The sequence below is a fragment of the Halichoerus grypus genome, chromosome 3 (assembly GCF_964656455.1).
Source record: "Halichoerus grypus chromosome 3, mHalGry1.hap1.1, whole genome shotgun sequence".
NCBI classification, from domain to species: domain Eukaryota; kingdom Metazoa; phylum Chordata; class Mammalia; order Carnivora; family Phocidae; genus Halichoerus; species Halichoerus grypus.
This window is the reverse complement of record NC_135714.1, coordinates 105,475,990-105,489,460: the sequence shown is the minus strand read 5'-3', so window position 1 is coordinate 105,489,460 and position 13,471 is coordinate 105,475,990. Positions and strand designations below refer to the sequence as shown.

Below are 13,471 nucleotides of genomic sequence, written 5' to 3'. Positions count from 1 at the left end.
AAGTGTCAGGGGGGAGAAAGAGCAGAGAGGAAGAGAAAGGGAGAAGGAGGAGAAAAGGAAGTTATTGGCAAAGGGAGGAGTAAGAAAGGAGGAGCAGGAGAAGAGGGAACGGTCTTAGAGAAAATCAAATGGAATGGAAACTCCACACATGGCCAAAGCTTGGGAAGTTGGTGACAGGTGCACACACATGTGTCCGGGTACACATGAAGCCATTGGGTTTCCTCATATGATAGAGAGCTGGAACTGGGTGGATAAAATGAAAAGATAAGGGGCTCTCATGGGTTCTCATTATGTGCCATGTGCTGGCCTTAGCACTTTATTCTCAGCCCACAAAACAATCCTATGAAATGATCTGCAATTTACAAGCAAGGAAACTGGGGCTCAGATGAGTAAGGAACCTGCCCAAGATCATAGAGATAGCAAATGGCAGAAATGAGATAAAACTCCAGTTGTTTTTGACCCAAAAATCTTTGCTCACAGTAGAAGAATGACTAATGCTAATTAAAGATTTCATAATTTCTCTTGTCAGTTCATTCTAGTTTATATTCTTGGTCACGAAATAGAATATGTGGCAGTAAAGATTAAGCACGTGTAGCTGTATTGAGTCAAGTCCCTAAGACAGTGACAGCTGCACCCAGGACAGTCTTGCTGTGGAGTACCCCTTCTCTTAGATGGTGACGGTGTTACGGTTGCTTATGTCTGAGGATAGTAGGAGTTTTCCTAGCTTTTTGTGTCCAGCCACAACTCTTCACGTTGTGGGACGAGATCTCTCTCTCGTGGACAGAAACCGGCGCTCGATCTCTCTGTCCCTGTCACTCAGTGTTTTCATCAGAGCCTCTGCAGTGAGAGCAGCAAAGCAGACACTGCCCTGGGGCTGTGCTTTAGGGCCCTCAAAATTTCCGGCACCAAAATATATATCTGACTCACCTGATAGTTAAAATCTTAAGTTCCATAATTAGCATCTTGAGCCAAGCAGGAAACAAATTTTTCGTAAGAAAGCACAATAAAGTTGTGAATTCCAGTTTACGTGGCTCCAAAACTTCCTAGCCTCCCAGTGTGTACAGTGATGTAGATGCTAGAAGGGCATTCCTAAACCTAGCAATATTGTCAATCACTAGGATCCCACGTACTAATGTTCGTCCTCTAGAAACAACATTTTTTTAATATTGTCTAAAATTTCCTCCATACATAACTCATATCTTAAACTTTTTATCTTTTATCTGCATTCAGTTCTTTACCATGTTTTTTGCGGGGGTTGGAATGTCACACAAAAGAAAACTAAAGAAACCCAAAATGTTGCAAATGCTTAGCTGACGTAATCCAGGTTTGAAGCAAAAACCTTTGTGGGTATTTCTACAAGACTTCGTCATTATATCCATGAAAGCTACTCATGTGTTTAATTAGTGTGATTGGTGTATATTCTCTATTAATGGATGACAGATAAACTGAAAGAAAATTCCAAGGATGTTAAAATGTTATATTGTGTTCAAAACATCTAGTACATTTCTTATTTTGAAGATAAAGAAAAAGCATACAAAGTGGGGGCTGGAAGTTTTTTAATATTTTATAAATATTTTTGAATAATTCTAGACTTCCAGAAAAGTTGTAAAGAGAGTACAGAGAATTCCTTTATAGCCTTCCCCCAGTTTCCCCTAATGTTACTATTGACAGAACTGTGGTGCATTTGTCAAAACCAAGAAACAGACATTGGTACAGCACTATTAACTAAACTACAAACTATTTGAATCACCAGTTTGTCCACTAATGCCCTTTTACTATTCCAAGATCTCCAGGATACCACACACCATTTAGTACAATTTTTATTAAAGCAGAATCTGGTTCTTCTCAACCCATGAAGTACATGGTGGACAGATAATTTTTGTAAGTGGCACCAGATTATTAGCCTGCCAGGGTGCTTGTGATTCTTGGTCTTGTCCTCTTGAGGAAAAAGCTACAGGAAAAAAAATCGAAAGAAGAGGTTCAGACATCTCACAAAGACAGAGAGAGCACATAAGCAGTGCTACCGCACTTTTATGTGTGGAAGTGTAGCTCATAGCACTTAGCCCCCAGCTTTACTCTCCAGTAGGACCCAGGCTTCAGGCACCAACACTGTGACCAGGTTCACACAGAATTTTCATCCAGCTGCCTTCCTATTGGATCCATTCTGATTTTTCATGCCAGCTTGCGAGTTGTCTAAAAATTCATGATCTTCTATGTATGTTTGAGTTGTTTCCAATTTGGGTCTATTATAAATAATGCTGCTATAAACTCATACATGTCTTTTAGTGAGGGCATATTTCCATTGAATATATGCCCATGAGTGGAATTGCTGGTTCATAAATTATGCACATAATTCAACTTCAAGAGGTCCTACCAAATATTTTTTCAAAGCAATTATACCAATGCACATTTTCACTAATAGTACATGAAACTTCTACCTGTTCCATCTTTACCAATATTTGACATTGTCTTTTAATTTTAATCATTCTAGTGGAGATGTACTAGCACTGCATTGTGGTTTTAATTTCAATTTCTTAATGAGTAATGATGGTGAATACCCTTTTATATGATTTGTTAGCTATCTGGATACTTGCTTTGGTTAATTAGCTGTTCAAGTCTTTTGCATGTTGGATGAATCTATTGGACTGTCCTTTGAAATTTTTAGCAGTTCTCTACACATTTCCTCAGTCAGAAAGATGCATTTTCTCCTAGTCTGTAGCTTGTCTTCATCATAATAGTGCATTTGAAAGAATTGATCTTAATTTTAATGATCTAATTAATTTTCTCCTTTAAATATGGCTTAATAGATATTCACCTAGCCTAAGGTCAAGAAGATATTATCCTGCTTTATTCTAAAGTTTTATTGTCTCACCTTTCATGTTTAGATCTGCAATCTGAGACTAAGCTTGTGTATAGTGTGAAGTAGAGCTTAAATTTTCCTCCCCATTTCCAGTTGATCAACCTCATTTGTTGAAAAGAATATTTTCCCCCCATTGAACTGCAGTGTTATGGTTGTAATAAATCAAGTGATCATATACATGGTAGTCTATTCTGAGTGCTTACTCTTCTTCACCTGTTCTACATGTCAATCCTTGAGCCAATACTACCTTCTCTTAATTATTCTAGCTTTATAATAAACCTTGACACTAATAAGTCCTTTGTTTTGTTCTTTTTCAATATGATTTTGGCTAGTCTTGGATTTTTGCATTTCCATTTAAATTTTAGAATTAGCTACCGTCCTCCCCCCCCCCCCACCACCACCACTCTGGGATTTTAGTTAGGATTAAACTTTATCAAGATAAAGTGGAAAAAATTGACATGTTTATAATATTGGATTTTCTAATCCATGAATATGGTATATCACTTCTTATTATTTTGTTTTGTTTCTGCTTTTTAAAGATATAATTTACATATAATAAATTTCATACTTCTTGATGGTTCTATGAGTTTTGACAAATGCATATAGTCATGGTAGCACCAACTTAAATAAGATATGGAACATTTTCATCATCCAAAAACTCCCTTTGTTGCACCTTTGTGGTAAACCCTTCTCCCTCCCATGATCCCTGAAAACTACTGATCATTTTTCTGTCCCTGTGGTTTTGCCTATTCAAAAATGTCATATAAATGGTATCATAGAGTATTCAGCCTTTTCAGTCTGACTTCTTTTACTTAGCATAATACATTTGAGATCCATCCATGCTGACATATTTTCTCCTTTCTACTTTTGAGTAGTATTCCACTGAATGGATATACCACAGTTTATCCTTTAAGTAGTTGAAAGACATTTGGGGCTATTTCCATGTTTTGGCAATTATAAATAATGCTACTATAAATATTCCAGTACAAATTTTTATGTGAAAATAGTTTTCATTTCACTCTCAGTACCTAAGAGTATAATTACAGAGTTTTATAGTAAGTATACATTTAACCTCATAAGAAACCAGCAAACTATTTTCCAAAGTGGTTGTAGCATTTTTGCTTTCTCATCAGCAGTATATGAGTATGTTGGTGGCTCTATATCCTCACCAACACTTGGCGTCGGTGTTTTCATTTTTCTAATGACTAATGTTATTGAGTATCTTTTCATGGGCTTATTTGCCATCTATATCTTCTCTGGTATTTAAACATCTTCTTGCTGTTTAAATATTTTACCCATTTTAGAAGACATGAACAGATTTTTCTCCAAAGAAGACATCCAGATGGCCAACAGGCACATGAAAAGGTGCTCAACATCACTCATCATCAGGGAAATGCAAATCAAAACTACGATGAGATATCACATCACACCTGTCAGAATGGCTAAAATTAACAACACAAAAAACAACTAAGTGTTGGCAAGGATATGGAGAAAGGGGAACCCTCTCACACTGTTCGTGGTAATGCAAACTTACGCAGTCACTGTGGAAAACAGTATGGAGGTTCCTCAAAAAGTTAAAAATAGAACTATCCTATGATCTGGTAATCACACTACTGGGTATTTTCTCAAAGAATATGAGAACGCTAATGTGAAAATACATATGCACCCCTATGTTTATGGCATCATCATTTATAAGAGCCAAATTATGGAAGCAGTCCAAGTGTCCATCCACAAATGTATGGATAAAAAAGAAGTGAGATATATACATTATTACTCAGCCATAAAAAAGAATGAAATCTTGCCATTTGCAACAACATGGATGGATCTAGAGAGTATAATGCTAACCTAAATGAGCAGTCAGAGAAAGACAAATACCATATGATTTCACTTACATGTAAAATTTAAGAAACAAAACAAACAAAGGGGAAAAAAAAGACAAAGCAGAAAACAGACTCTTAACTATAGAGAACTGATGGTTACCAGAGAGCAGGTGGGTGGGGGGTGGGTGAAATAGGTGAAGGGATTAAGAGGACACTTATCATGATGAGCACTGAGTAATATATAGAATTGTTGAATCACTATACTGTACACCTGAAACTAATATAACCCTATATGTTAATGACACTGAGGGGCACCTGGGTGGTTCAGTCAGTTAAATGTCCAACTCTTAGTTTCAGCTCAGGTAATGATCTCATGGGTTGTGGGATCAGGTCCTGCATCTGGCTCCATACTCAGCTTGAAGATTCTCTCCCTCTGCCCCTCCCCCCCTTAAATAAATAAATATTTTTCTAAAAAAGAGAACTACACTGAAATTAAGATAAAATATAAATAAATAAATATATAGATTGCCCATTTTATGTAATTGGATTGTTTTTTCTACACTTGATCTTAACCAAAAGGCCGAGAAGCGATTGGATTGTTTTTTCTTATTAGTGAGTTTGAGAGTGCTTTATGCATTCTGGATACAAGTTCTTTATCAGATACATGTTTTGCGAATATTTTTCCCAATTTTTTTTTTATTCTTTTAATAGTTTGTTTTGAAGAGCAAAAGTATTTAATTTTGATGAAGGCAATTATCAATATTTTTTTCAGGGATCATGCTTTTGATGTTATATCTAAGAAATCTTTGTGTAGGGCAGGAGCAAGATGGCAGAGGAGTAGGAGACCTAAATTTCATCTGGACCCAGGAACTAAGCTAGATAGCTATCAAACTATTCTAAACACCTACAAATTCAACAGGAGATTGAAGAAAAGAATAGCAGCCACTCTCTGAACAGAAAAGTGACCACTTTCTGGAAGGAAGGACATGCAGAGAAGTGAATCTGAGGCGATATTCAGGAGGATAGACGGCGGGGGAGGGGGCCTCTGGCGGCCGCTTCTGGCAAGTGATAGAGCAGCAGAGCACAAAATCGGAACTTTTAGAAGTCTGCTCCGCTGAGGGAGGTAGCTCCAGTGGCTAAGCGGGGGGTGAAACCCTCGCTGGGACAGTGTGGTCTCAGGACCCTCGGGGTCACAGAAACACCGGGGGTGCCTGAGTGAGGCAGAGCTCCCAGGTATCAGATTGGGGAAGCCGGCTGCAGAGACAGAGCCGAGGAGTGGGCTCTCAGCTCGGGGTTGCCATAAACTGTGATCCATGGCACAGTCGGGCCACTGCTCCTCCAGCAGGGACCCAACAAGTGGCAGATCCGGGGAGACTCCCCTTCCTCCCCCAGGAGGAGCAGTGCGGGACCACACCACAGGGATCTGCTGGGTTTGGAGACTCCACACGGGGCCAGAGATAGAAATGCTCGGTCACAGGCCGGGTGAGCACGGAGTGCGGCTGGAGACCGGGAAGATGGGAGTGATGGACTGCCTTTCTCTGGGGACTCGCTGAGGAGTAGGGCCCCAAGTTCTCGGCTCCTCCTCACTCTCGTCCTCCAAAGCTGTACAGAAAGCTTGCAGGGAACAAAAGCTCCCAAGAGCAAACCTGAGCAGATTACTTAGCCCAGACCGGCAAGGGTGGAGCAATTCTGCCTCCCGCAAAGACATTTGGGAACCACGGCAACAGGCCCGTCCCCCAGAAGATCAGTAAGAACAGCCAGCCAAGACCAAGGTTACCGATCAATGAGAATGGCTGAACTCCAGCACTAGGGGAATACAGCACATAGAATTCATGGCTTTTTTCCCCTTGATTCTTTAGTCTTTCAAAGTTAATTTTTTTAATTTTCTTTTTTTTCTTTTTCTATGTTTTTTGAATTTTTCTTTTTCCCTTTTTCAACCAACATCTTATCAATCCCTTTTTTTAAAAATCTTTTTTATTTTTCATTTTTAGAGTCATATTCTATCCCTTCATTGTAGTTAACCTTATTTTTGTATATATATGAGTTTTTCTCTCTTTAAAATTTTGGGATACAGTTTCTTCTAACAGACCAAAATATACCCTAAATCTCTAGTGTATGGCTTTGTTCTTGTCTCCTGCTTGATCATATTCTCTCCCCCCATTTTTTTTAAATTTCTGATTTTTCTTTTTTCAACCAACTTATCAATTCCTTTCATAAAATCTTTTATAATTTTCATCTTTACAATCATATTCCATCCCTTCATTGTATTTACCCTTATTTTTGTATATATATAAGTTTTTCTTTCTTTAAAATTTTGGGGAGCAGTTTCTTCTAACAGACCAAAATATGCCCAAAATCTAGTGTGTGGCATTGATCTATGCACCAGCCTGATCATATTTGATCATATTCTTTTTTTTTCTTTTTCTTTCTTTCCGTTTTTTTTTTTTCTTTTTTCTTTCTTTGCCTTTCTTTCCCCCTGGTTTCAGGCCTAATCTGAAGGGATTGCCACAAATCAGCCACGGCTTGTTTAGTGTATATTTTTCTGGGGTTACACTGTTAGCATTTTGTTCTCTCATTCATCTATTCTCCCTGGACAAAATGACAAGACAGGAAAAACGCACCTCAAAAAAAAGAACAAGAGGCAGTACCGACTGCCAGGGACCTGATCAATATGGACATTAGTAAGATGTCAGAACTAGAGTTCAGAATGACGATTATAAAGATACTAGCTGGGCTTGATAAAAGCATGGAAGATACTAGAGAAACCCTTTCTGGAGAAATAAAAGAACTAAAATCTAGCTAAGTCGAAATCAAAAAGGCTATTAATGAGGTGCAATCAAAAATGGAGGCTCTAATTGCTAGGATAAAGGAGGCAGAAGAGAGAATTAGTTATATAGAAGACCAAATGATGGAGATAAAGAAGCTGAGAAAAAGAGAGATAAACCACTACTGGATCACGAGGGCAGATTCGAGAGATAAGTGATACCATAAGATGAAACAATATTAGAATAATTGGGATCCCAGAAGAAGAAAAGAGAGAGAGAGGGGCAGAAGGTATATTGGAGCAAATTATAGCAGAGAACTTCCCTAATTTGGGGAAGGAAACGGGCATCAAAATCCAGGAGGCACAGAGAACCACCCTCAAAATCAATAAAAATAGGTCAACACCCCAAAATCTAATAGCAAAACTTACAAGTCTCAGAGACAAAGAGAAAATCCTGAAAGCAGCTCGGGACAAGAGGTCTGTAACCTACAATGGTAGAAACATTAGATTGGCAACAGACCTATCCACAGAGACCTGGCAGGCCAGAAAGGACTGGCATGATATATTCAGAGCACTAAACGAGAAAAATATGCAGCCAAGAATACTATATCCAGCTAGGCTGTCATCGAAAATAAAGGAGAGATAAAAAGCTTCCAGGACAAACAAAAACTAAAAGAATTTGCAAACACAAAACCAGCCCTACAAGAAATATTGAAAGGGATCCTCTAAGCAAAGAGAGAGCCTAAAAGTAACATAGACCAGAAAGGAACACAGACAATATACAGTAACAGTCACCTTACAGGCAATACAGTGGCACTAAATTCATATCTTTCAATAGTTACCCTGAATGTAAATGGGCTAAATGCCCCAATCAAAAGACACAGGCTCTCAGATTAGATAAAAAAAACAAGACCCATAGATATGCTGCCTGAAAGAGACTCATTTTAGACCCAAAGACACCTCCAGATTGAAAGTGAGGGGGTGGAAACCCATTTACCATGCTAATGGACACCAAAAGAAAGCTGGGGTGGCAATCCTTATATAAGACAAATTTGATTTTAAACCAAAGACTATAATAAGAGATGAGGAAGGACACTATATCCTACTTAAAGGGTCTATCCAACAAGAAGATCTAACAATTGTAAATATCTATGCCCCTAACATGGGAGCAGCCAATTATATAAACCAATTAATAACAAAATCAAAGAAACACATCAACAACAATACAATAATAGGGGACTTTAACACCCCCCTCACTGAAATAGACAGATCATCTAGGCAAAAGATCAACAAGGAAATAAAGACTTTAAATGACACACTGGACCAGATGGACTTCACAGATATATTCAGAACATTCCATCCCAAAGCAACAGAATACACATTCTTCTCTAGTGCCCATGGAACATTCTCCAGAATAGATCACATCCTAGGCATCAAATCAGGTCTGAACTGGTACCAAAAGACTGAGATCATTCCCTGCATATTTTTGGACCACAACGCTTTGAAACTAGAACTCAATCACAAGAGGAAAGTAAGAAAGAACTCAAATACATGGAGGCTAAAGAGTATCCTACTAAAGAATGAATGGGTCAACCAGGAAATTAAAGAAGAATTAAAAAAATTCATGGAAACAAATGAAAATGAAAACATAACTGTTCAAAATCTTTGGGATACAGCAAAGGTGGTCCTAAGAGGAGTGTATATAGCAATACAAGCCTTTCTCAAGAAACAGGAAAGGTCTCAAATACACAACCTAACCCTACACCTAAAGGAGCTGGAGCAAGAACAGCAAACAAAGCCTAAACCCAGCAGAAGAAGAGAAATAGTAAAGATCAGAGCAGAAATCAATGAAATAGAAACCAAAAGAACAGATCAACAGATAGAGATAACAGATAGAGATAAAGAACAGATCATTTCTACCAAGAACAAGACAGAAGAAAGAGAAACTAGGAGCTGGTTCTTTGAAAGAATTAATAAGATTGATAAACCCCTGGCCAGACTTATCAAAAAGAAAAAGAGAAATGACCCAAATAAATAAAATCATGAGTGAAGGAGGAAAGATCACAACCAACACCAAAGAAATACAATTATAAGAACATATTATGAGCAACTATATACCAGCAAATTAGATAATCTGGAAGAAATGGATGCATTCCTAGTGATGTATAAACTACCAAAACTGAACCAGGAAGAAATAGAAAACCTGAACAGATGCATAACCACTAAGGAAATTAAAGCAGTAATCAAAAACCTCCCAACAAACAAGAGCCCAGGGCCAGATGGTGTCCCAGGGGAATTCTACCAAACATTTAAAGAAGAATTAATACCTATTCTTCTGAAACTGTTCCAAAAAATAGAAATGGAAGGAAAACTTCCAAACTCATTTTATGAAGCCAGCATTACCTTGATCCCAAAACCAAACAAAGACCCCATCAAAAAGGAGAATTACAGACCAATATCCTTGATGAACATGGATGCAGAAATTCTCACCAAAATACTAGCCAATAGGATCTAACAGTACATTAAAAGGATTATTCACCATGACCAAGTGGGATTTTGTCCTGAGCTGCAAGGTTGGTTGAACATCTGCAAATCAATCAACATGATACAATATATTAATAAAAGAAAGAACAAGAACCATATGTTCCTCTCAATAGATGCAGAAAAAGCATTTGACAAAGTACAGCATCTTTCTTGATTAAAACTCCTCAGAGTGTGGGGATACAGGGTACATACCTCAATATCGTAAAAGCCATGTATGAAAAACCCACAACAAATATCATTCTCAATGGGGAAAAACTGAGAGCTTTCCCTCTAAGGTCAGGAACATGGCAGGGATGTCCACTCTCACCACTCTTATTCAGCATAGTACTAGAAGTCCTAGCTACAGCAATCAGACAACAAAAAGAAATAAAAGGCATCCGAATCAGCAAAGAAGTCAAGTTCTCACTCTTTGCAGTTGATATGATACTTTATGTGGAAAACCCAAAAGACTCCACCCCAAAACTGCTAGAACTCATACAGAAATTCAGTAAAGTGGCAGGATATAAAATCAATGCACAGAAATCAGTGGCATTTCTACCAAGAACAAGACAGAAGAAAGAGAAATTAAGGAGTCGATCCCATTTACAATTGTACCCAAAACCATAAGATACCTAGGAATAAATCTAAGCAAAGAGGCAAAGAATCTGTACTCAGTAAACTATAAAATACTCATGAAAGAAATTGAGGAAGACACAAAGAAATAGAAAAACGTTCTATGCTCATGAATTGGAAGAACAAATATTGTGAAGATGTCAATGCTACCTAGAGCACTCTACACATTCAGGGCAATCCCTATCAAAATACCATCAACTTTTTTCACAGAAATGGAACAAATAATCCTAAAATTTGTATGGAACCAGAAAAGACCCTGAATAGCCAGAGGAATGTTGAAAAAGAAAAGCAAAGCTGGTGGCATCACAATTCCGGACTTCCAGCTCTATTACAAAGCTGTCATCATCAAGACAGTATGGTACTGGCACAAAAACAGACACATAGATCAATGGAACAGAATAGAGAGCCCAGAAATGGACCGTCAACTCTATGGTCAACTAATCTTCAACAAAGCAGTAAAGAATGTCCAATGGAAAAAAGACAGTCTCTTCAACAAATGGTGTTGGGAAATTGGACAGCCACATGCAGAAGAATGAAACTGGACCATTTCCTTACACCACACACAAAAATAGACTCAAAATGGATGAAAGACCTACATATGAGACAGGAATCCATCAAAATCCTAGAGGAGAACACAGGCAGCAACCTCTTCGACCTCAGCCGCAGCAACTTCTTCCTAGAAACATTGCCAAAGGCAAGGGAAGCAAGGGCAAAAATGAACTATTGGGACTTCATCAAGATAAAAAGCTTTTGCACAGCAAAGGAAACAGTCAACAAAACCAAAAGACAACTGACAGAATGGGAGAAGATATTTGCAAATGACATATCAGATAAAAGGCTAGTATCCAAAATCTATAAAGAACTTCTCAAACTCAACACCCAAAGAACAAATGATCCAATCAAGAAATGGGCAGAAGACATGAACAGACATTTTTCCAAAGAAGACATCCAAATGGCCACAGACACATGAAAAAGTGCTCAACATTGCTCGGCATCAGGGAAATCTGAATCAAAACCTCAATGAGATACCACCTCGCACCAGTCAGAATGGCTAAAATTAATAAGTGAGGAAACGACAGATGTTGGCGAGGATGCAGAGAAAGGGGAACCCTCCTACGCTGTTGGTGGGAATGCAAGCTGGTGCAGCCACTCTGGAAAACAGTATGGAGGTTCCTCAAAAAGTTGAAAGTAGAGCTACCCTATGATCCAGCAATTGCATTATTGGGTATTGACCCCAAAGACACAAATGTAGTGATCCGAAGGGGCACTTGCACCCCAATGTTTATAGCAGCAATGTTCACAATAGCCAAACTATGGAAAGAGCCCAGATGTCCATCAACAGATGAAAGGATAAAGAAGATGTGGTATATATATACAATGGAATATGATGCAGCCATCAAAGAAAAAAAAATGAAATCTTGCCATTTGCAACGACGTGGATGGAACTGTAGGGTATAATGCTAAGCGAAGTAAGTCAGTCAGAGAAAGACATGTATCATATGACCTCACTAATATGAGAAATTCTTAATCTCAGGAAACAAACTGAGGGTTGCTGGAGTGGTGGGGGGTGGGAGGGATGGGGTGGCTGGCTGATAGGCATTAGAGAGGGTATGTGCTATGGTGAGCACTGTGAATTGTGTAAGACTGATGAATCACAGACCTGTACCTCTGAAACAAATAATATGTTATATGTTAAAAAAAAAAAAAAAAGAAGAAGAAGATAGTAGGAAGGGAAAAAAGAAGGGGGCGAAATCAGAGGGGGAGATGAACCATGAGAGACTATGGACTCTGAGAAACAAACTGAGGGTTCTAGAGGTAGGGGAATGGGTTAGCCTGGTGATGGGTATTAAAGAGGGCACGTATTGTATGGAGCACTGGGTGTTATATGCAAACAATGAATCAGGGACACTACATCAAAAACTAATGATGTAATGTATGGTGATTAACATAACATGATAAAAAAATTAATTAATTTAAAAACAATTTTAAAAAAAGAAATCTTTGTGTAACCCAAGGTCACAAAGATTTTCTTCTATGTTCTTTAAAATTTGTGTAGTTTTTGATTTCACTTTAAGTTCTATAATCCATTTTTATTTAATTTTTTACATATGGTAGAAAATATGGATCGATTCATTTTTATATATGAATGTGCAATTGTTCCAGCACATGCATATACATATTTCTTTACCTACTCTATCCACTTGTTCTACATTGAACTGTTTTTGCACATTTGTAAAAAATCAACTGATCATTTACATGTGGGTCTACTGCCAGACCCTCTGTTCTATCCCATTGATTTACACATCTATTCTTTCATCAATATCCTTGGTCTGTTTTTTAAAGGAACTTTCACTAGATATGTACATTACTACCGTGTTTTTGTGCTGGTCTGGGGCATGGTATAGATCAGAAGAGAAACAATTTTCTAAAGAATGTATTTTCTGAGCCTTAGCTCTCCATTACCATCAAACAATGTCCCTCCAACTGTTTTAATAAACATGTAGACTCTTCCTTTGGGATCTTACTTTTTTTTTATTCAAGTCCTTCCTATTGTTTTGCTATAGAAAAAGCATTAGGATAAAGTTACCCATCTGAAGATGACAATAAAAGGAAACTCCCTTAAGCAAGCTAACCATGGGTCCAAGAGATGCTGTACCATTTTTCTGTATGTCCAGTGGCCCTCAACCACTGCCAAACACAGAAACACACAGACATGCACACATACATTTATTGGCTGATCACAAATTCTTCTCACCACCTTCATTCTGGTATTCTCACTCAACTTTTTTTTCTATAAAATCCTTCTCATCTGGGGGACCTGGGTGGCTCAGTCAATTAAGCATCTGCCTTCGGCTCAGGTCATGATCTCAG

At 38.1% G+C, this 13,471-nt stretch overlaps 1 long non-coding RNA gene across 2 annotated transcripts in view; it reads right to left on the bottom strand.

The window, feature by feature from the left end:
- Positions 1-1,550: 1,550 nt before the first annotated feature.
- The window catches only part of LOC118540564 (uncharacterized), a 213,238-nt gene continuing 201,317 nt past the window's right edge, over positions 1,551-13,471 (bottom strand). For both annotated transcript variants that reach the window (XR_013446158.1, XR_013446159.1), the window contains one exon: positions 1,551-1,951. This is a non-coding gene — a long non-coding RNA (uncharacterized LOC118540564). The remainder of the gene's footprint in view (positions 1,952-13,471) is intronic.